The sequence below is a fragment of the Geotrypetes seraphini genome, chromosome 8, assembly GCF_902459505.1.
Source record: "Geotrypetes seraphini chromosome 8, aGeoSer1.1, whole genome shotgun sequence".
Lineage (NCBI taxonomy): Eukaryota > Metazoa > Chordata > Amphibia > Gymnophiona > Dermophiidae > Geotrypetes > Geotrypetes seraphini.
In genome coordinates, this window is record NC_047091.1 from 102,981,877 (window position 1) to 103,003,548 (window position 21,672).

Genomic DNA, 21,672 nt, shown 5'->3' on the forward strand with positions numbered 1-21,672 from the left:
GCACCTGTTGCGGCCATCTTTGATTTTTCCCAATTTGAATAAAACTATATTTATATAGTTGGGAGCTTTTGTTTTTGCTCTAAACTTCACAGATGGTCTCCTCAGGTCGGGATGGGTTAGATTCATACCTCGTTTGCAGTAGATGGCTGTCGGATCCACAGCCATGTTCCATGTGTGCTGCGGCCCGCGCGGGGGTAAAGTTTGCATGGATGCAGTGCCTTCCATCTCTAGGGAGACCCTACTCGAGCCTTCTGCCCCAATTTCTGTGAAAATTGCATCTGAGGGCTCTCAGGAGAGTGCTGGTGGAGTTTCGGTGAAATGCATGTGCGGTTTTGGAGAAAGCCTCATAAGTCATCCAAGCACTCTAGTCTGAGGTGCACAGGGCGGCTCTCGCACAGGCGACCTTTTCCCTCTGGGATTTGTGAATATGCTCTATCGGGCATTCTTAGTTAAGAAGTCCATGCCTGTGGTCAACCCACTGATGTTTGGGCCGTCCGTGGGGGCCTCGCCGCCGCTTGGTCTGAGTCTTTCACTTGATTCCTCGGAGCATATAAGGGCAATGCCCACAATTGCGTAGGGCACTCTTTTTTGATCCCTCTGCTGATGTGGCAAATTTGGCAGAGCTCCGCGATCAGGATCCGTGTGGGTCCTGAGACCTAACTGACGATTCCACAGTGCACAGGTTCTTCAAACCTGCTTGTCTGGAGGACCTCATCTCAGAATCTCTGCAGGGCACTCTTTTGATCCCTCTGCTGATTTGGCAAATTTGGTAAAGCTCCATGGTTGGGATCCATGTGGGTCCTGAGATCTGGGTGATAATCCCACAGTGGGCAGGTTCTTCAAACCTGCTCGTCTGGAGGACCTCATCTCAGAATCTCTGCTGATGTGGCAAATTTGGAGGAGCTCCGTGATCAGGATCCATGTGGGTCCCAGGACCTGGCTGACGATCCCACTGTGCGCAGGTTCTTCAAACCTGCTCATCTGGAGGACCTCATCTCAGAATCTCTGCAGGAATTAAAACTGCAGCCGATCCAGGAGGAATGTTCTCATGAGTGATCAAAGGCCGCTAACTGCCTCCTTTCCTAATAGCCCCAATGTGGTTCGTATCCTGTGGGAGATTTGGGATAACCCGGAGGGTTCCCTGAAATGCGCTCAAGCCATGGCAGGCGGTTTTACTAAGTGTTTTGCTTTTCCAAAGGTAGATTAAGCTGTGCCTCAGGTCATCAAGCGTACTTCCCTCCCTTCTGATGGAGGAGTGCTCCTGAAGGATCTTCAGCGCCCTTTTGATTCGGCTGCGGCTGAGATCAAGGCAGCGACAGCCTCGTCCTTCATTGCACAGGTGTGCCACTTCAAACTTCGCCATGACTCTGACACTGTGGTGCTGTGTGATTTGGACTTTCTCATCTCCGGGGTAGATTATATGGCTGATGCCTTATATGACATTCTGAAAGTTTTCACCAAGCTGGGCGCTTATTCAGTGTCCACCCGGAGGATGCTGTGGATCAGGCAGTGGTCTGGGGACTCCTCCTATAAGGCTACCTTTAGCAAGTTACCCTTTAAGAGACAACTTCTGTTTGGCCAGGGTCTGGATGACCTCCTTGCAAGTGTACAAGACCGCAAGCCAAAGGCTTTACCTGGGAATAGTCCACGTTCCGCCAGGAGTTCGGGGCATTCTAATTTTCGTCCATTCCGATGCCCTCACCAGTACGCCGGTCCTCCCTTCTCAGGGCAAAAGTACCCTTCATCCTCCAGGCCCCGTTTTGAGAGTCTATCCGTCATCAGTCCCCCTTAAGAAACAATTCTGACACCAGGCCCCCAGTCCCTCTCCTGCGCATCGGGGGGCGGCTGTCTGCCTTCCTGGCAGAATGGGAGACCGTCATATCTGACCACTGGGTCTTGGAGGTACTCCACAACAGGCTCAAATTGGAGTTTCTCCATCCTCTCTCTGAGTACTTTCTAGATTCCCCTGCAGGCCATCCCAAGAAGGCACTTTGGGTGCAAGCCACGGTCTGCAGACTGTTGGATCTTGCGGCCTTCGAGCCCATGCCAGAAGGTGACTTGGGCTCCAGGCTTGATATACTTCATCGTTCCAAAGAAAGGCTCTGTAGTTTGGAGACTGATCCTGGATCTCAAACCGGTCAATGCAGCACTGAAGGTGCCCCGCTTCAGCATGGAGATGGTGCAGTCCGTCATTGCTTCAGTGGTGCTGGGGGAGTTTCTGGTCTCCCTGATCTCATGGAGGCGTATCTTCATATACCTATTTTTCCGGCGCAGAGGAAGTTTCTGCAGTTTCATGTCCTGGAGCAGCACTTTTAGTTTGCGGCTCTTCCCTTTGGATTGGCAGTGGTGCCCAGGACCTTCACCAAGGTGATGATGGTAGCAGGGCTGTGGAGTCTGTAGATAAATCCTTCGACTCCGACTCCTCAGTTTCTGGTACCCACCCCTCTGACTCCAGCTCCAGGTACCCAAAATTGTCTCCGACTCCACAGCCCTGGGTGGTAGTGGCAGCTCATCTCTGCTTTCTGGGTGTCCTGGTCCATCCGTATCTGGACGATTGGCTGATCAGTGCTCCCTCTCTGGCTGAGGGGATCCAGACTCTTCAGCAGGTGATTTACTTACTGCAGCATCTGGGCTGGATGATCAGCCTTTGGAAGAGTCACTTGGAGCCCACCCAGGATTTGAAGTGCCTGGGGGTCCACTTTCACATGGGACAGAACAAAGTGTTCCTTCCCATAGCCCATCAAGAGAAGATTCGGAAAGTCAGAGAACTTCTGGCCACTCAGTCCCTGATGGCCTGGCAGTATCTCCGGGTCCTAGGGCTCATGGTGGCGATGATAGATGTAGTTTCGTGGGCCAGAGCCAGAATGCGTCCCTTCCAGGAGACTCTGTTGTTCCGATGGAATCCGCAGCGGGACCCATTGCTTGCCCTCCTTCCTTGGACGGTGGCAGTGTGCAGCAGGATGGCATGGTGGCTGCATCCCCCGTCGCTAGCCAGGGGTCTTCCGCTCCAGATTTTAGATTGGGTGACTGTTAATGGACGTGAGTCTCTTTGGCTGGGGGGCAGTCTGTATGTCTGTTCCGGTGCAGGGCCAGTGGGCACCCTCGGAGCGCAAGTAGTCGATCAATTGCCTTTATTCTTAGAACCTGCCCTATGTATGTCTGATTTGCTGATCGGCTGACTTGAAGTACTGGTAAACTGGATTTTTGTTTCGGACCAGCCTTTATAAGAGTGCCATCTGACTGGATCTAGCACTAAATTTTGGGGGGGTCCCTGGTTTAGTGTCCCCCCCCCTTCTGAGAGTGCAGGCTGTGTCTCCCTATAGCACTGTTTTTGTCATTCAGGTTCTAATGTTTCATAACCTGTTTTCATTGTTGCTGTTTTGCATATGTTAATATGAAAATAATTGATTTGTTTGGCGGGGAGTTCCCGTTTCCCTCTCTTTTTTTTATTATTTTCTGTAGATGTTCATGGTTGCTTGAAGACTGACTGGGATCTAAGGGGCATACTCAAGGATATGCTAACAGAGGGAGGAGTTAAGACTTCAATCATCTGACCGCTACTTTTCAACATATTCATTAACGACCTGGAGGCAGGAACAAAATGCGAGGTTATTAAATTTGTGGATGACACCAAACTATATCGCAAGGTAAATAACATGGGGGACTACGAAGATCTCCAAAAAGATCTGACAACACTGGAAGAATGGGCCAAAAAATGGCAAATGAGTTTCAACATAGGGAAGTGCAAAGTCGTACATATAGGGAAAAAAAACCTGATGTTCACTTACAAAATGGGGGGGATCAGCGCTAGGGGTGAGCGACCTTGAAAGAGACCTGGGAGTGATGGTAGACACAACATTGAAGGCGTCGGCGCAGTGTGCAACAGCCTCAAGGAAAGCAAACAAAATGTTGGGTATCATTAAGAAGGGTATCACGACCAGAAAGAAGGAAGTCATCCTGCCACTGTATCGTGCTATGGTGCGCCCGCACCTGGAGTACTGTGTTCAATTCTGGTCGCCGTACCTCAAGAAGGATATGGAGGTACTTGAGAGAGTTCAAAGAAGAGCAACTAAGCTAATAAAGGGTATGGAGGACCTCTCATATACTGACAGACTGAAAAGGCTAGGGCTTTTCTCCCTGGAAAAGCGGAGACTTGGAGGAGACATGATAGAAACCTTCAAGATCATGAAGGGCATAGAAAAAATAGACAGGGACAGATTTTTCAAATTAAGGGGATCAACAAGTACAAGGGGGCACTCAGAGAAATTGAAAGGGGAGAAGTTTAGAACAAACGCTAGGGAGTTCTTTTTCACATAGAGGGTGGTGGATACATGGAATGCGCTACCGGAGGATGTGATAAACAGGAGCATGCTACAGGGGTTCAAAGAAGCTTTGGATAGGTACTTGGAAGACAAAGGGATTGAGGGGTACCGATAAGAGTAGAGGTAGATTATAGGGATGGGATTAGAGGTAAGTTATAAAATTAATCAGGGATCAATGTTCAGGCACTAGGCCTGATGGGCCGCTGCGGGAGCGGACCGCTGAGCAGGATGGACCTCTGGTCTGACTCAGCGGGGGCAACTACTTATGTTCTTATGAAGCTTTCTACAGTGTTTGGTGACTATGGATGCATAAAACCATCTGATCCTGGAATAAAGGGAGGATTTACAAAAAGAAGATTAGCAAAGGTAAGAACCTAATCTTTCGTTCATTCCTAATTGTTTATGCCACAGAAATATAGAAAATGGCTATCATTCCCTTCAAACTTTGCTTGTGTGACCAGGACATTGATATTTTGAAATTTACCTTTTTTGCAGAACGTTCCAGATTGATTGCAAATAATACCACAGGCATGCCACAGTTGCCACTGCAGTAAAAAGTGGAAATTCAGGCGGTAAGGCTTATTGTGGCTGTGGGCGGAGATGGTTGAGGAAGGGTCATGTGGGTGTGCATGCCCTTAATGAACTGACACACTGTGGTAAAGGCAAACGACATTTGTTACCACCAGGTTAGTGCAGGAGCCTTTACCATCTGCAAAAAGGCAGGTGGTAAGGGCTTTTCAGTTACACTGTTAACCACAGCATATGTAGGCGGAAACCTGCCTTTGGTAGACACACCAACAAACCATGCTTTTTTGACCTGTAGTAATTTCTGAATTGCAGCGGGCCAAAATTGGCGGTAGGCATCTGTTGTGCTAATATGGCAATATGCCTTATTAAAAGGGCCCCTTAGAGTAACTTCAAGAGCTTTCTAGAACTTTCCATCAATATAAATAGTTGTACAGTATAACTGTAAAGACATTAAGCCCACTAGCTGAGTTTAGTTCCAACTCACTAAGTTAACATACCTTAATTGTTTTAGATGGCATTAGAGAGTTGCGGGGGGACAGAAATCAAACCCGTCCCCACCCATCCCCGGTAGAATCATACCCATCCCTGTCCATCCCCGCTTGAATCAAATCCGTCCCCGCCCATTCCTATAAATTTCAAAAGTAGTTATTTCATTTAATTATGCTACTGAATTAAAGGCTCGTAGAGACCCATTTACAAATAAACAAAGACACTTTATTAATTTGGAAATATTAATTGGGAAGAATATATACTTTGTAAATGGGTTTCTAATGTAATATAAATACTCAGCTGATGAGGACCCCCAAGCTGTCAGCTGTGGACTTCCTCTGCAGTTGGCTGGAGGTCCCTTTTGCCAAGCTTGGCAGGTAGCAGTAGCGTCCCTGAGTCACAGATGCTGCCACCTCAGTGGTTCATGGATGCTGCCAGAGACTGCTGTGCTTGGTGGAGGGGAGTTCTAGCTGTCTCTAGAGGAGGTCCTCTGCTGGTGGTGCTTGGGAATCCCCACCAGCCACAGCAAGGGTCAGCAAGTACTTCAACACTTTAGAAATAAAACCAGAAATGCATTTGCTTTTCCTTTGAATACAAAACAAAGACATCTATATATATTTCCCAAAGCTAACATATGTTATTCAATAAATTCCATTTTTTTCCATCAAGTTGGTCCCAGTTTCTTTTTTTCTGCTTTCCTATCTTCTGTAAATTCTTCTGTTGCTGTCCATTGGTTCCTCCTACCTTGGTCCAGCATTTATCCCTCTCTCATCCCCTGGACCATGTGAAGCATCTTTCGCCCCTGCCCATCAGTCCCATGCCCAACATTTCTCCTATCACTCCTCTCCAGGACCATGCCACTTCTCTCCCTCCATTCCCTTCACCACTATGTCCAGCATTACTCCCTCTTGCATCCCTTTCAATCTATCCCACTGTTCCCTTTCCACCACAACATTTCTCCCTCTCATCTTTCTCTTCCCTATCATCTGTACCTCACTCTCTCCCTATGACCAAAAATTCTCCTCTTTCTTCCATTCACCGTGTACACGACCATCTCTCCCTCTCACTGACATACCCATTCCCAATTCTCCCTTTCTTTCTTTCTTTTCCCTTCCCCACCTCAGCATCTCTTTCCCTCCCTTCCTCTATCCTCTCCCAAGTTAATGCCTTATGTGTCCAAAAACATACTCCCTCCCTCCCCCCCTTCTATGTCCCGTGTTTGTCTCCCATGTTTGAGGCCAGATAACCAGACAAACAAAAAAGGCAAGAGTAGTGTCTTTTCAACCAGTGGTAAAGTCTTTAACAAGTAATAGTCCCAACAAGGATCCCTGTTTTTCCTCGGGGAACACTATTAAAAGGTATAAAACACAAAATTAAAACATTAAGGACATGTATATTAAGACCATAAATTCAACTATATATAAAAAAACATAAGAGCTGCCATCTCCGGATCAGACCTTCGGTCCATCAAGTCCGGCGATCCGCACACGCGGAGGCCCAGCCAGGTGTACACCTGGCGTAATTTTAGTCATCCATATCCCTCTGCCTCTCGTAAGGAGATGTGCATCTAGTTTGCTTTTAAATCCTAGAACAGTGGATTTCGCAATAACCTCCTCTGGGAGAGCATTCCAGGTGTCCACCACTCGTTGCTTGAAGCAGAACTTCCTGATATTTGTCCTGGACTTGTCCCCCCTTAGCTTCAGTCCATGTCCTCGTCCCCCCTTAGCTTCAGTCCATGTCCTCTTGTCTGGGTCACATTGGACATTGTAAATAATTTTTTTTCCTGCTCTATTTTGTCGATTCCTTTCAGTATTTTGAAAGTCTCGATCATATCCCCACGCAGTCTCCTTTTCTCAAGGGAGAACAATCCCAGTCTCTTAAGTCGTTCCTCGTATTCCAAGTTCTCCATACCTTTTATTAGCTTCGTTGCTCGTCTCTGCACCCTCTCCAGCAGTTTTATATCCTTCTTTAGGTTGGGAGACTAATGTTGGACACAGTATTCCAAGTGTGGTCTGACCATTGCCCTATAAAGTGGCATTATAACTTTCTCCGATCTACTCGTGATTCCTTTCTTTATCATGTCTAACTTTCTATTTGCTTTCTTTGCCGCTACACCCAAGTCCTTTTCTTGTTCGCTCTTAACCAGAGTTGCACCTGACATTCTATACTCACATTCCTTGTTCTTTCTGCCTAAATGCATTATTTTGCACTTTTCCACATTAAACTTCATCTGCCATTTCTCCGCCCATTTCTCTAACTGACACAAGTTGCTCTGGAGTTCTCGCTATCCTTCTATGATCTGATTGCCCGGCATAGTTTTGTGTCGTCTGCAAACTTGAAGATCTCACTGGATGTTCCTTCTTCTAGGTCATTGAGGAAAATATTAAATAAGATGGGCCTAAGTAACGAGCCCTGGGGCACACCGCTAGTCACTTTCTCCCAGTCTGAGAACTTTTCATTTATGCCCACTCTCTGCTTTCTGTTCTCCAGCCATTTGCTTATCCATCTTAGTATATCTCCCTCTATTCCATGGCTTTGTAGTTTCCTGAGTAGTCTTTCATGTGGAACCTTGTCGAACGCTTTCTGTAAGTTCAAGTATATTATGTCCACCGGTTCTCCATATCAATTTGTTTGTTCATGGTCTCAAAAAATTGAAGTAAATTCGTCAAATATGATTTCCCTTTCCTGAAGCCATGTTGACTGGTTCTCATCAGGTCGTGTGTATCCAAGTGCTGGACTATGCTATCTTTAATCAGTGCTTCAACTATCTTTCCAGGGACAGACGTAAGACTCACAGGTCTGTAGCTGCCCGGTTCTCCTCTTGATCCTTTTTTGAAAATTGACGTGACGTTCGCTTTCTTCCAATCGTCCGGTATCTGTCCAGTTCTAATTGACAGGTTGGCAAGTTTTTGCAAAAGCTCTCCGATTTCAACCTTCAGTTCTTTTAAGACTCACGGGTGAATTCCATCAGGTCCAGTGGATTTGTCGCTTTTAAGATTGTCGATCTGGTAGTATATCTGGTCCAAGTCCACTTCTACTGTGGTGAGGCTGTCCTCTATTACTCCTTTGAACACTTTCACTCTTTCTGGTATTGTTGTGGCGTCCTCCTTCGTAACGACAGACGCAAAGAAGGAATTTAGTCTGCAATTTGTCTTCCTTGATGTACCCTTTCTTCCCTGGTCATCCAGCGGTCTCACCGCCTCTTTTGCAGGTTTTTTTTCCTTTTACGTTTCTAAAGAAGGACTTGAAATTTATGGCCTCTTGCGCTATTTTCTCCTCATAGTCCTTTTTGGCATCCCTCACTGCCTTGTGACATTTCTTCTGATCATCTTTGTGTTTGTTCCAAGCTTCGGTTGTTTTCGTGCGTTTCCATTTTTTTAAAGGAGTCCTTTTCTTTTATGGCTTCCTTCACCTCTCTAGTAAGCCATGCCGGTTTTCCTTTGCCTTTAGTTTTCCTTTCTTTGGAAATCCGCGGAATGTAGAGATTTTGTGCTTCCGTGATAGTATTTTCCAGTAGGGACCATGCCTGATCTACCGTTTTAACTTTGTCCATCTTTTTCATGAGCCGTTGTTTCACCATGGCTCTCATGCTATCGTATCTTCCCTTTTTAAAGTTTAAGGTCGTGGTTAAGGTTTTGGTACGTTTCCCTTTCCCAATGTCAAGTTTAAAGTTGATCATGTTGTGATCGCTTGTCCCCAGCGGGACCGAGACTTCTACTTCTTTTGTTGGTCCCATAATGCCATTTAGGACCAAGTCCAAGGTGGCGTTTCCTCTCGTCGGCTCTCCCACCATTTGTTCCAGGAAGCAGTCCCCTAGCGCTTCCAAGGAACTTGGCTTCCTTGCCGAGGTTCCCAGGTTCCAGTCTATCCCCGGGAAATTGAAGTCTCCCATGATTATTACATTACCTGTATAACATTAAGAACATAAGAAGTTGCCTCCGCTGAGGCAGACCAGTGGTCCATCTCGCCCAGCGGTCCGCTCCCGCGGCGGCCCATCAGGCCCATTGCTTGAGCAATGGTCCCAGACTATCCCTATAACCTACCGCTACTCCTATCTGTACCCCTCAATTCCTTTATCCTCTAAGAACCTATCCAAACCTTCTTTGAAGCCTTGTAACGTGCTCCGGCCTATCACAGCCTCCGGAAGCCCGTTCTATGTGTCCACCACCCTCTGAGTGAAAAAGAACTTTCTGGCATTTGTTTTAAACCTGTCCCCTTTTAATTTCACCGAGTGCCCCCTTGTACTTGTGGTTCCCCATAATCTAAAAAATCTGTCCCTGTCTACTTTTTCTATACCCTTCAGGATCTTGAAGGTTTCTATCATGTCTCCTCTAAGTCTCCGCTTTTTCAGGGAGAACAGCCCCAGCTTTTTCAGTCTGTCAGTATATGAGAGGTTTTCCATACCCCTTATCAGCTTAGTTGCTCTTCTCTGGACTCCCTCAAGTACCGCCATGTCCTTCTTGAGGTACGGCGACCAGTACTGGACACAGTACTCCAGATGCGGTCGCACCATTGCACGATACAGTGGCAGGATGACCTCCTTTGTCCTGGTCGTGATACCCTTCTTAATGATACCCAACATTTTGTTTGCTTTTCTTGAGGCTGTGGCGCACTGTGCCGACGCCTTTAAAGATGTGTCTACCATCACTCCCAGGTCTCTTTCAAGGTTACTTACCCCTAGCAGTGATCCTCCCATTCTGTAGCTGAACATCGGGTTCTTTTTCCCTACATGCATGACCTTGCATTTCCCTACGTTAAAGTTCATTTGCCATTTTTTGGCCCATTCTTCTAGCGTCGTTAGGTCCCTTTGCAGATCTTCGCAGTCTTCCATGGTTTCAACCCTGCGGTAGAGTTTGGTGTCATCCGCAAATTTAATAACTTCGCAATTTGTTCCCAGCACCGACCCCTGCGGAACTCCGCTCGTGACCCCATGCCAGTCCGAGTAATGGCCCTTCACTCCAACCCTCTGTTTCCTGTCTGCCAGCCAGTTTTTGATCCATCGGTGGACCTCCCCTTGCACCCCGTGTTTCCACAGCTTTTTAAGTAGTCTTTCGTGCGGTACCTTGTCGAAGGCTTTTTGAAAGTCAAGGTAAATGATATCAATGGATTCCCCTTTATCCACCTGTCTGTTTACCCCCTCAAAGAAGTACAATAAGTTTGTGAGGCATGACCTACCCTTGCAGAAGCCGTGCTGGCTAGACTTTAGCTGTCCATTGTTTTCTATGTGTTCACAGATACTGTCCTTAATCAGTGCTTCCATCATCTTTCCCGGGACCGAGGTCAAGCTCACCGGCCTGTAGTTTCCCGGGTCCCCCCTTGAACCCTTCTTGAAGATGGGCGTGACATTTGCAATTTTCCAATCCTCCGGGATCTCTCCAGTTTTTAAGGATAGGTTACATATTTGGCGAAGTGGCTCTGCTATTTCGTTCCTTAGTTCCTTGAGTACCCTTGGGTGAATGCCGTCCGGACCTGGCGATTTGTCGCTCTTTAATCTGTCTATCTGCCTGAGGACATCCTCTTGGCTTACCTCTAGTTGGACCAGCTTTTCATCCCGATCCCCATTTACGATGTCCTCCGGTTCCGGATTATTGGATGTGTCCTCCCTCGTGAAGACCGACGTGAAGAACTTATTTAACCTGTCTGCTATTTCTTTTTCCTCTTTTACCACTCCTTTTTTGTCTCCATCATCCAATGGCCCCACTTCTTCCCTTGCCGGTTGCTTCCCCTTCACATATCTGAAGAACGATTTGAAGTTTGTTGCTTCCCCCGCCAGTCTCTCCTCATATTCTCTTTTAGCTTTCCTAACCACACGGTGACACTCCCTTTGGTGTTCTTTGTGCTCTTTTTGGTTGTCCTTTGTTTGGTCCTTTTTCCATTTTTTGAACGATGCTTTCTTGTCACTTATCACCTTTTTCACTGCAGTTGTTATCCACGCTGGGTTTTTTGTTCGGTTTTTTTTGCACCCCTTCCTGAATCTGGGGATGTACAGGTTCTGGGCCTCTTGCACCATGCCCTTGAGTAGGGACCAGGCTTTTTCTACAGACTCAATCTTCCTTGCGCTATCGTTGAGTTTCTTTCCCACTATTTTCCTCATGCCATCATAATTCCCTTTTTTGAAGTTGAGTGCTGTTGCTGTGGTTCTTTTCACCTTTGATGATCCAATTTCCAGCTTGCACTGGATCATGTTGTGATCGCTGTTTCCTAGGGGTTCTAGCACCGCCACCTCCTTTGCAGGTCCCCCTAGCCCGTTGAGGATTAGGTCGAGAGTGGCATCCCCCCGTGTTGGTTCCGTGACCAGCTGTTCCATGAAACAGTCCCTCATGGTTTCCAGGAATTTGGTCTCCCTTATGCAGTTTGAATGTCCAATACTCCAGTCTATCCCAGGGTAGTTGAAGTCTCCCATCACCATCACGCTTCCGCTTTTGCATATCTGCCTCAGCTCAGCCTCCAGGTCCTGGTCGAGTGCCTCCGGTTGTCCAGGTGGGCGATAGTACAGGCCCAATTTTATGTCTGCTCCAGTTCCTCCAGGTAGCTTAATCCATAGTGATTCCAAGTCGTCCGCCCTTACTTCAACATCCTGGTTGAAGGTATGGAGTCCTTTATATAAAGCGCTATTCCTCCACCCTTCTTGTGTGTCCTGTCCCTCCTGTAGAGTTTGTACCCTGGTATGGCCACATCCCATTTGTTGTCATCAGTCCACCACGTTTCTGTGACTCCTATTATGTCCAGGTCCTTTGTACTGGCTATGACTTCTAGTTCTCCCATTTTGGCTCTTAGGCTCCTAGCATTAGTGTATAGGCAATTTAAGTCCTGGTTGTTTGCCTTTTCCGCTGGTTCTCCTCGTGGTTTGGCGCCCCTGCCAACCTCCTCATGGGTTGCCAGCCCCTGAGCATTGTTGTGCTCATCCCCATCCTGCGGTGTGTCTGTGTTGTCCTCAGCCTGCTTCCCCATGTTTGGATGACCCTCTGGCTCCTGTTGTTTTCTCTTAATCCTGCTTGCTAGGTTCGTTTGTGCATTGGCTCCCTGCATTGCGTCCTTGTGTCCTTTTCCCAAAAGTTCCCTCTCAGTCCCGAGCCCTCTTTTACAAATTTCTGGTTCAGTATCCTTGCTCGATACTTTGGTCCGATGTGTCGAGGTCAGGTCGACTGTCGGCTTTCCCCTTCTTCTCAGTTTAAAGCCTAGTCTATGCCGCTCTGGACGTTGCGTGCCAGCAACCTCGTCCCAGCCGTGCTCAGGTGCAGTCCGTCCCTCCTGTAGAGCTTGTTCTTCCCCAAAAAAGTTGTCCAGTTCCGTACAAAGTGGAAACCCTCCTCTTCGCACCATCTCCTCAGCCAACCGTTTACTGCTTGCATCTCGGTCTGTCTCTTAGCATCTGCCCTTGGTACTGGCAGGATCTCTGAGAAGGCTATCCTCCTTGTCCTCAGCTTCAGTTTCCTCCCCAGGATCCTGAACTGCTCAGTTAGTGTAGTCCTGTTGTAGCTCCTCCTGCTGATGTCGTTGGTTCCAACGTGGATTATCACCGCTGTCTCCTCTGTCTCAGCTCCGTCCAGGATTCTCTCTATTCTGTCAATGATGTCCTTCGTCCTCGCCCCCGGGAGACATGTCACTAGTCGGTCCTCTCTCCCTCCTGCTATGTGACTGTCCACTTCTCTCAGGATTGAGTCTCCCACTACAATTGCAGACTTCCCCTTCCTTAGTTGTCTCTCTGGTCTCAGGTCCGTGTCGCGATCCGCTAGTTTTTCCTCTGGGTTCTGTTGGGTCACTATCTCCTCTGTCTGTCCAGCTCCTCCGCAAGGTCCTACTCCCATGGCGTCTGGTGGGTTCTGTTGTCCAATTGTTGGTTCCTCTCCGATGTGCTGTTTGTCCTGTGCCGCCACCATCCTGCAGGCCTCCTCGATGAATTTCTCGAGCTCTCTTACTTGCTCCGTGACGTGACTCTCTCCGGTGGTATCCTCCGTTGTCCAGCACGGTACCTTTAAGGTGCACAGTCCTTCCAGCTCCTGGACCCTGGCCTGCAGTCTCCCGACCTCCTTCCTCAGGCTATGCAGTTCCTGGCATCGACCGTATATGTACGCCTGCCTCCCGGAGGGGAGATAGTCATACATATGACACTCGATGCAGTACACTGGGTAGCTCCGCTGGGTTCCTGCAGCCTCCATTTCTTTTTCCCTGCTCCTATGGTTCCTCGATGTGTATGAGTGGTGTCCGGCGTGCAGCTAGCTGAAAGGGTAGAGAGAGAAGAGAGTAATGAGAGAGAAGAAAAGTCCTTTTTTTTTTTTTTTTTTTTAAGAGGTTAGATTTATGCTGCTGCTGCTGCTGCTGTCTGGGCTCCTTCTCAAGGCTCCTATGCAAAGGCGCTCTCGCTAAGGCGAGCGCCTTTGCCGCTCGCCTTTGCCGTGCACCGAACGGCTGGGCGCCATTGGCTCCCTTCTTCTTAAAGGGGGAGCCCGAGCCCGATGCAACCTCTGACGCGGGTGGGGGTGGGCGGAGCTAACTCTCACCGCGACCCCGGTCTAACAGCCTGCTCTGGCTGCTTCCTCCTGTCTTCCCCTCTGCCTTGCCGCTCCTGTAAGAAAGAACAAACAAAAACGCTGCCGAGGTTTGCCTCGTGCCCTGGCTCCCTTCTTCTTAAAGGGGGAGCCCGGGCCCGATGCAACCTCTGACGCGGGTGGGGGTGGGCGGAGCTAACTCTCGCCGCGACCCCGGTCTAACAGCCTGCTCTGGCTGCTTCCTCCTGTCTTCCTCTCTGCCTCGCCGCTCCTGTAAGAAAGAACAAACAAAAACGCTGCCGAGGTTTGCCTCGTGCCCTGGCTCCCTTCTTCTTAAAGGGGGAGCCCGGGCCCGATGCAACCTCTGACGCGGGTGGGGGTGGGCGGAGCTAACTCTCGCCGCGACCCTGGTCTAACAGCCTGCTCTGGCTGCTTCCTCCTATCTTCCCCTCTGCCTCGCCGCTCCTGTAAGAAAGAACAAACAAAAACGCTGCCGAGGTTTGCCTCATGCCCTGGCTCCCTTCTTCTTAAAGGGGGAGCCCGGGCCCGATGCAACCTCTGACGCAGGTGGGGGTGGGCGGAGCTAACTCTCGCCGCGACCCCGGTCTAACAGCCTGCTCTGGCTGCTTCCTCCTGTCTTCCCCTCTGCCTCGCCGCTCCTGTAAGAAAGAACAAAAAAAAACGCTGCCGAGGTTTGCCTCGTGCCCTGGCTCCCTTCTTCTTAAAGGGGGAGCCCGGGCCCGATACAACCTCTGACGCGGGTGGGGGTGGGCGGAGCTAACTCTCGCCTCGACCCCGGTCTAACAGCCTGCTCTGGCTGCTTCCTCCTATCTTCCCCTCTGCCTCGCCGCTCCTGTAAGAAAGAACAAACAAAAACGCTGCCGAGGTTTGCCTCGTGCCCTGGCTCCCTTCTTGCTTAATTTCCTCTATCATTTCTGAGTCTGTCTCCTACGTCTAGGATGGGGGTTGATAGTAAAGGCCAATTTTTGTGTCTGCACCATTGTGTCTAGGAATCTTGATCCAGAGGGACTCCAGCTTCTCTGTCCTTTCTGTCGTAGCCTCTCTAACAGTTTCTACTCCATCCTGAACATATAGGGCGATACCTCCACCTTTCTGCCCTACTCTATCTCTTCTGTATAGTTTTTATCCCTGTAGTACTGTTTCCCATTTGTTTTCATCATTCCACCATGTTTCTGTTATGCCAGTGATTCCAGTTCATCGTGTCTTGCTATTGTCTCTAATTCTCCCATTTTGTTTCTCAGACTTCTAGCATTCGTATACATACATTTGAGTTCCCTTTGTGTTACCTTCTTGGACTTTCTAAGCTTAGCAGTCTCTACTGTTTCTTTCACGGTATCCTTTTCTGCTCCTGTGTTGTCTCCCTTATTTGCTTTGTGGTCGTCCCCTCCTGTGTCTGAGTAGTTGTCCATAGTTCCATCTTCGGGGCATCCTGTCGCCCGGGCCATCAACTGGTGGTCGACTGTTGGCTTTCCGCTGCTTGCATTTGTAGTGTCTCACTTCCGGCTCACCACATATTAGCTTTCCCACGTATTCATCATTATAGGACCCCCAGGGACCCCTGAAGAAGACTTTTTGTCGAAACGTGGACCATGTTGGGTCCTGCATCCCTAGCGGACTAGGTCCTTTAAGATTTTTATGTGGATCATTTTACTTTTATGTGGATGATATTAGTGTACCTTTGGAACTTTGACATTTAGGAACATTGTCATTCCACAGAGTTTCTTTTGGTTTCTAAAGCATAAACAGACCAGCAAAAAAAACCAAGCATAAGAGCCAATTGGAAAACAGAGCAGCATAAAAAACCAAACCTGAAAACAATAAGCAAATGCACATGGAACAATTAATGTATGTGAATGAAAATGGAGAACCATGAAGCATAGATTTGCCAGCATGAATAACCAAATAAGAGACAGTAGTAAAACAGACCAGATTAAAATAAATGGGAGTAACTAAAACATCTAAGCATAGAAGACTGGTGTTGGTGGCGAGGGCGGAAATGTCATTGCATCAGGGCTGGATGTTTGTCACTGGCTCCATCCCATGAAGAAAACCTGGACCAGAACCAGTCAGAAAGTGGACAGACCCTCGGGGCCGGCAGGAGCTGCCTCTCCAGAAGTCCATGTAATCGACCATGCTGAACTCTCAGCTGCCCCAGACAGGGCATGAGTCTCAATACAGGTCAACATCCAGAAAGATGTCGCAGGCGAGCCAAGAGCAGCATGACCCGACGGTTGGATTACATTGTGCAGAGTATCCAGCGACAGGGCATCACAGAGGAAGACATGACTGTTACAAAGACTTTTATTAGAATAGAAAATGCTTATCACATGGAAGCAGAGGTCTGTATTATATTCAGAGACTTTGCAAAGATGCAGAAGCTTTGTAATCTGCTTGTTGAAAAACTGGGTAGTTCAATTCTCAGTCCACTTCAATTCTTTCATACCCAAGAAGCCCTGGAAAAACTCAGCCGTCAAGTCTGCCTCACTGCTGTAGGGAACACAAGATGTCTGTTGATTGCCTGGCCAAGGCTTAGGGAAGCCATTACTATTCAGAAAAGAGGAGTTGAAAGAATGGGCATGCCAAGCAGAATCTTTCACAATTCAAGAGAAAATTAAAAATGCTACCGTCTTTGCAAGCTCTTAAAGTATTTGTCACTTTTGTAGTAAAGGCAAAAGAAAAAAATTAAAAAACAAAACAAAAAACATAAAAATAAAAGCAATGGGAGTAACCAAAACATCTAAGAGAGCATAGAAGAACATAAAGCATGAGGCATATTCTTACAAAAACATTAAGATTCAAGCATAAAAATATACAAAAGATATCATGCAAATCTGAAAACAGCCCAACTATGCAAGCCATATTAATAGCTGATAACAAAAAAACAATATGCACTCAATAAATAATATTGAAAGCAAAATATGATAGGGTCCACCAAATGTACTGTGAAAAAGCACAGACCCAGAGAAGTGACTGAATTGTCCATTCTCTAAGGCGAGGCGTTCTGTTCTGCTTGCGAGTCCAGATAACAGCAGGGGTTGTAATAGTAGCATGGTAAAATAGCATTGTTCACAATATCCTCAAAACATTTACTTGTCTCTGTAAAATTTACAATGTAAATTAACATCACACAAAAATAAATCTCCTTACCAAAGACTATAAAAGCAATTAAAAAAGCTTGAACAGCATGGCTACGGCGTCTCTCTTGCTGCTAACTTAAAACTCATCAGCTGATTTCTACTTCGTGCCAGTGCCCAATCAAAAGTCAGCTTCTATGGCGCCTTTGGTAGGGAGATTAATTTTTGTGTGCTTGTCTGATGTTAATTTACAGCGATGAGTAAAGGTCTGAGGATATTGTGAACAACGCCGTTTTATCATTAGAGCTGATAACCACCTCGACCTTGAAGAGTGTTTGAAATGTGAATTCATGTTGGGAGAGTTGGAAGCATTGTTTTGAGAAGATCCCTGCATGTGACTGACGCGAAGCTTTCCCTCTGACATCGGGGGAAGACTTCCGGGTCGGCTACGTGTGGTGTGTTGCAAGCAGGAAAAAAGACAAGCATCTCGGCTCGAGCTGCCTCCAACCCTGTGGGATCCCTGTGACCCAAGGGGGTGTCCCCATGGAATCCCTGTGACTCAAAGGGGGAAACCACGGGATTCCCGTCGTCTCCGTTCCTGTGCAGCTCTCTAGATGGCATCCAGAGGTGGCATACATCCAGCAGATGCATTTTTATAAGAATGAAAAGATGAAAATTTGGCATTTTCACATTTTAAATAGGTAAATTGCTAAATTTGACTATCCTGGTCACAAAAGCAAAGTTTTATGGAAATAACAGACGTTTTCTATATATTTTAAGGCATGAACTATTAGGAAATTACACTTAATGCCCAGGAGTGAAAATCATGTTGTATAGTGATATATTGTAAACCATTTTGCTGTATTCTTAACACAAGGTAGTATATTAAGAAAAACATTACACTATTGGGGTCTTTTACTAAGGCGTGCCAGCTGATTTATTGCGCATGCTAAATCAGCTTGCGCGCCTTAGTAAAGACCCCTTATGTAGCACGATTTTTGCTCCTGTAAATGTAATTTCCTAAAAATGATAAACAATGTCTATTTCTATAAAACTTTGCTTTTGTGACCAGCATAATCAAATTTTGCAATTTACTTAATTAAAATGTGAAAGTGCTGAATTATGATCTTTTCATTATTATAAAGTTATTCATAAAAAACAATATATGAATCATAATTAACATGTATTTATATTGAAGTTATACAAAGGTGACCACAGAAGATTTAAAAGTGCAAAGTTTTTTCATATTTGTGATTATATTGTAAGTCACTTAAACGAATCAGCCCTCAGATGTAGTTTCCCATCATGTTCTCATTATATTGTCCTTAGTAGTGTTGTTCGAAGTCCAGTATATCCTGATGGAAGCACTCACCTTATTCCTCTGAGTGTTCTTCTTGAATGTCTCAAGATGAGCACCAAGGACATGGACTTTGATAGCCCATTGTACTGTAATTCTTCACCAGATTCTCAACTAGCTCCATATAGTTTTTGGCCTTGTGATTGCCCAGGAAGCCCCTAACCACTGCGACAAAGCTATTCCAAGCCGCTTTCTCCTTCCTAGTTAGCTTCTTGGGAAATTCCTTGTACTCCAGGGAAGACACCATCTTTGACCTTTGCCTCAGAGAGATTAGGGAAGATGTCTTGAAGGTGCTTAAAGTCTGCCGACTTCTTATCTAGAGCTCTGACAAATAGCTTTATTAGGCCCAATTTGGTGTGCATCAGCACCTTCTGGGGGTCCATCAGTGGTTCCTATTTGTTGTTTATCCCAGGACAAGCAGGCAGCATATTCTTGACTGATGGGTGACGGCACCGACGGAGCCCCGGTACGGACAATTTTAGAGTGATTGCACTCTAAGAACTTAGAAAGTTCTAGTAGGCCGCACCGCGCACGCGTGAGTGCCTTCCCGCCCGACAGAGGCGCGCGGTCCCCAGTTTCTTAGTTTCCGCTGAGCTAAGAAGACGTACTTTTCAACGGCTGTTGAAAACTTTTTCCTCATTCGCCTTCCCGCTCGCGTAAACCTCTACGGAAATTGTATTTCCTTCTTCCTTTATTATTTTTCTTCTTTAAAAAAAAAAATATATTTTCTTTTTCTTTTCTTTTTTCGGTTTTGTCCCGGCGGGGCCTGCTGCCACCATCGAGGCCTCGGCCTTCGATTTGGCAGAAGCCATTTTTACGTTCATGCCCCCCCAACCCGGGTTTAAGAAGTGCCAGCGGTGCGCACGGCCCATTTCTCTCACCGACCTGCATAACTGGTGCTTACAGTGCCTGGGTCCTGACCATCGGGCGTCCACCTGCACCCGCTGTGCCACATTAAAAAAGAGAACCTTAAAAAACCATCAGATCCAGCAGCGGTTATTGTTTGGTACCGATATGTCGGATTCTGTGGCACCGGCCCCGACATCGGCCCCGTCGCAGTCGGCACCTACCTCGTCAACACCGCGCCGGCGTCACATCCTCTAGGTAAGCCGGCTAAGAAGCCTTCCCCGCTGGAGCGTCCTCCGGTCTCAGTAGCAGCGAGCCCAGTCCTGCCGACCTCGAGGCGCCCGCGGAAGCACTCCGCACCGAATGACGTGAGCCCCTCGACATCGGGTTCCTCCTCTTCAGAGTGTCGAGCGGCACCGAAGGTACCGCAGAAGAAAAAAGCGGTACCGGTGCCTTCGCTGGACGAGCGAATTGCCGCCGTCCTGCAGGTGCAGCTCAAGGAGCAATTGCAGCAGCTCCTTCCTGCTCTTTTGAAACCGAGCCTTCCAGTCCCGGTCCGGTCTGAGCCACCGGTACCGACAGTGGAGCAGCCTCTTTTATCTGCATCCACTCTGTCGGTACTGGTACATTCTGCTTCATCGGTATCCATGCCGATCTTAGCGCCGGAACTGAGGTCTTTACATCAGGCTGTGCAAACTTCGGCACCGACACAGCCCTTAACATCTCCCGGTACCGCTTCTCTAAGGTCGGGTAAGTCGACACGCAAGACTCAACACCTGGACCCTTCCACACCGGAGTCCTGGGATCGCAGCTTCCAAGTGAGGGACCCTGATCTGTGGGGTGACTCCGAAGAGCCTCTTCTCTCTGAGGGGGAATGTTCATCGGCTGACGAGGATCCTTCTGTTTTAGATCCGTCCTCTAAGTCTGATGCAACCTTTTTCACCTCATTTCTGAAAGAGATGTGTGATTCTCTCTCTATTCCCTTGGAAGCTGAGTCCAAAAAATCCAAGGCGTTTCTTGATGCACTGGATTTTGACCAGCCTCCAAGGGAATTTCTAAAATTGCCTCTCCATGATATATTAAGAGAGACTTTTTACAAAAATCTGGAGACGCCTTTAACCATCCCAGGAGCCCCTCGCAAACTGGACTCCTTGTACAAAGTCATCCCCATTCCTGGCTTTGACAAACCACAACTCCCTCATGAGTCTCTCTTGGTGGAATCCACTTTAAAGAAATCCACGGGAGCTAGTGTATATGCCTCGGTCCCTCCTGGCAGAGAAGGTAAGGCCATGGATAAATTTGGCAAAAGGCTGTATCAGAATGCGATGCTAGCTAATAGATCAGGGAATTATGCTTTTCATTTCTCATTCTATCTAAAGCATCTCATTCAAAATCTGACTGCTTTTGAGAAATACCTCCCTGACCGCAAAAGATCTGCCTTTCGCCAAACTTCTTCATCCCTTTTACAACTACGTAAATTCTTGGTCAGGTCGATTTATGACACATTTGAGCTGACCTCTCGAGCCACGGCCATGTCGGTGGCCATGCGTTGTCTGGCATGGCTCAGGGTTTCAGAACTTGATGTCAACCATCAAGACCGACTGGCTAATGCGCCTTGCCTGGGTGATGAGCTCTTTGGAGAATCCATGGACTCCACTACCCAAAAGCTCTCAGCTCATGAGACTAGGTGGGATACTCTCCTCAAAACAAAAAAGAAGACCCCATCTACCAGGCCTTTTCGACAGCAATCGGCCTACCAACGCCGCTATGTGGCTCGTCCTTTGCCACCGGCCCCTCAGCAACCTAGGCGCCAACGACAACAACAGAGGCAAAACCCTAGACCAGCGCAACAACAACAACAGGTGAAGCCTCCTCCTCCACAAAAGTCGTCCCAACCCTTTTGACTTGGTTCTCCAGGACATAGCCAGTATTGTACCATCTGCCCATCTTCCACAACCCATAGGAGGATGCCTTGCTCATTACATAAGCCGTTGGGAAATCATCACCTCGGATCAATGGGTCCTCAACATCATCCGCCACGGCTATTCTCTCAACTTTCAGACTCTTCCTACCCAAAGTCTGCCAAAAGAGTCTTTAAACACTCTGCAATCTCTCCTCCTTCTTCGGGAGGTTCAATCTCTCCTCCTTCTGAACGCCATAGAAGAAGTTCCTCTAGATCAGCAGGGACAGGGATTCTACTCCCGTTATTTTCTAGTCCCCAAAAAAACAGGAGATCTCAGACCCATCCTAGATCTTCGCGATCTCAACAAATGCTTGGTCAAAGAAAAATTCAGGATGCTTTCTCTGGCCACTCTTTACCCTCTTCTCAATCAAGGCGACTGGCTATGTTCCCTCGATCTCAAAGAGGCATATACTCACATTCCGATCAATCTGGCCTCCAGACAGTACCTCCGCTTTATGATCAATCATTGTCATTACCAATACAAGGTGCTGCCCTTCGGTCTTGCCTCCTCTTTAAGAGTGTTCACCAAATGTCTGATTGTGGTGGCTGCCTACCTACGCTCTCACCACCTTCAAGTCTTTCC

The 21,672-nt window shown here is 47.5% G+C and overlaps 1 protein-coding gene and 1 pseudogene across 2 annotated transcripts in view; both read left to right on the plus strand.

Annotated features, from left to right (window-relative positions):
• CRTC1 (CREB regulated transcription coactivator 1) overlaps nucleotides 1-21,672 on the plus strand; it is a 387,940-nt gene that overhangs the window by 17,652 nt on the left and 348,616 nt on the right. The window lies entirely within an intron of this gene.
• LOC117365271 lies at nucleotides 15,537-17,562 on the plus strand (annotated as a pseudogene).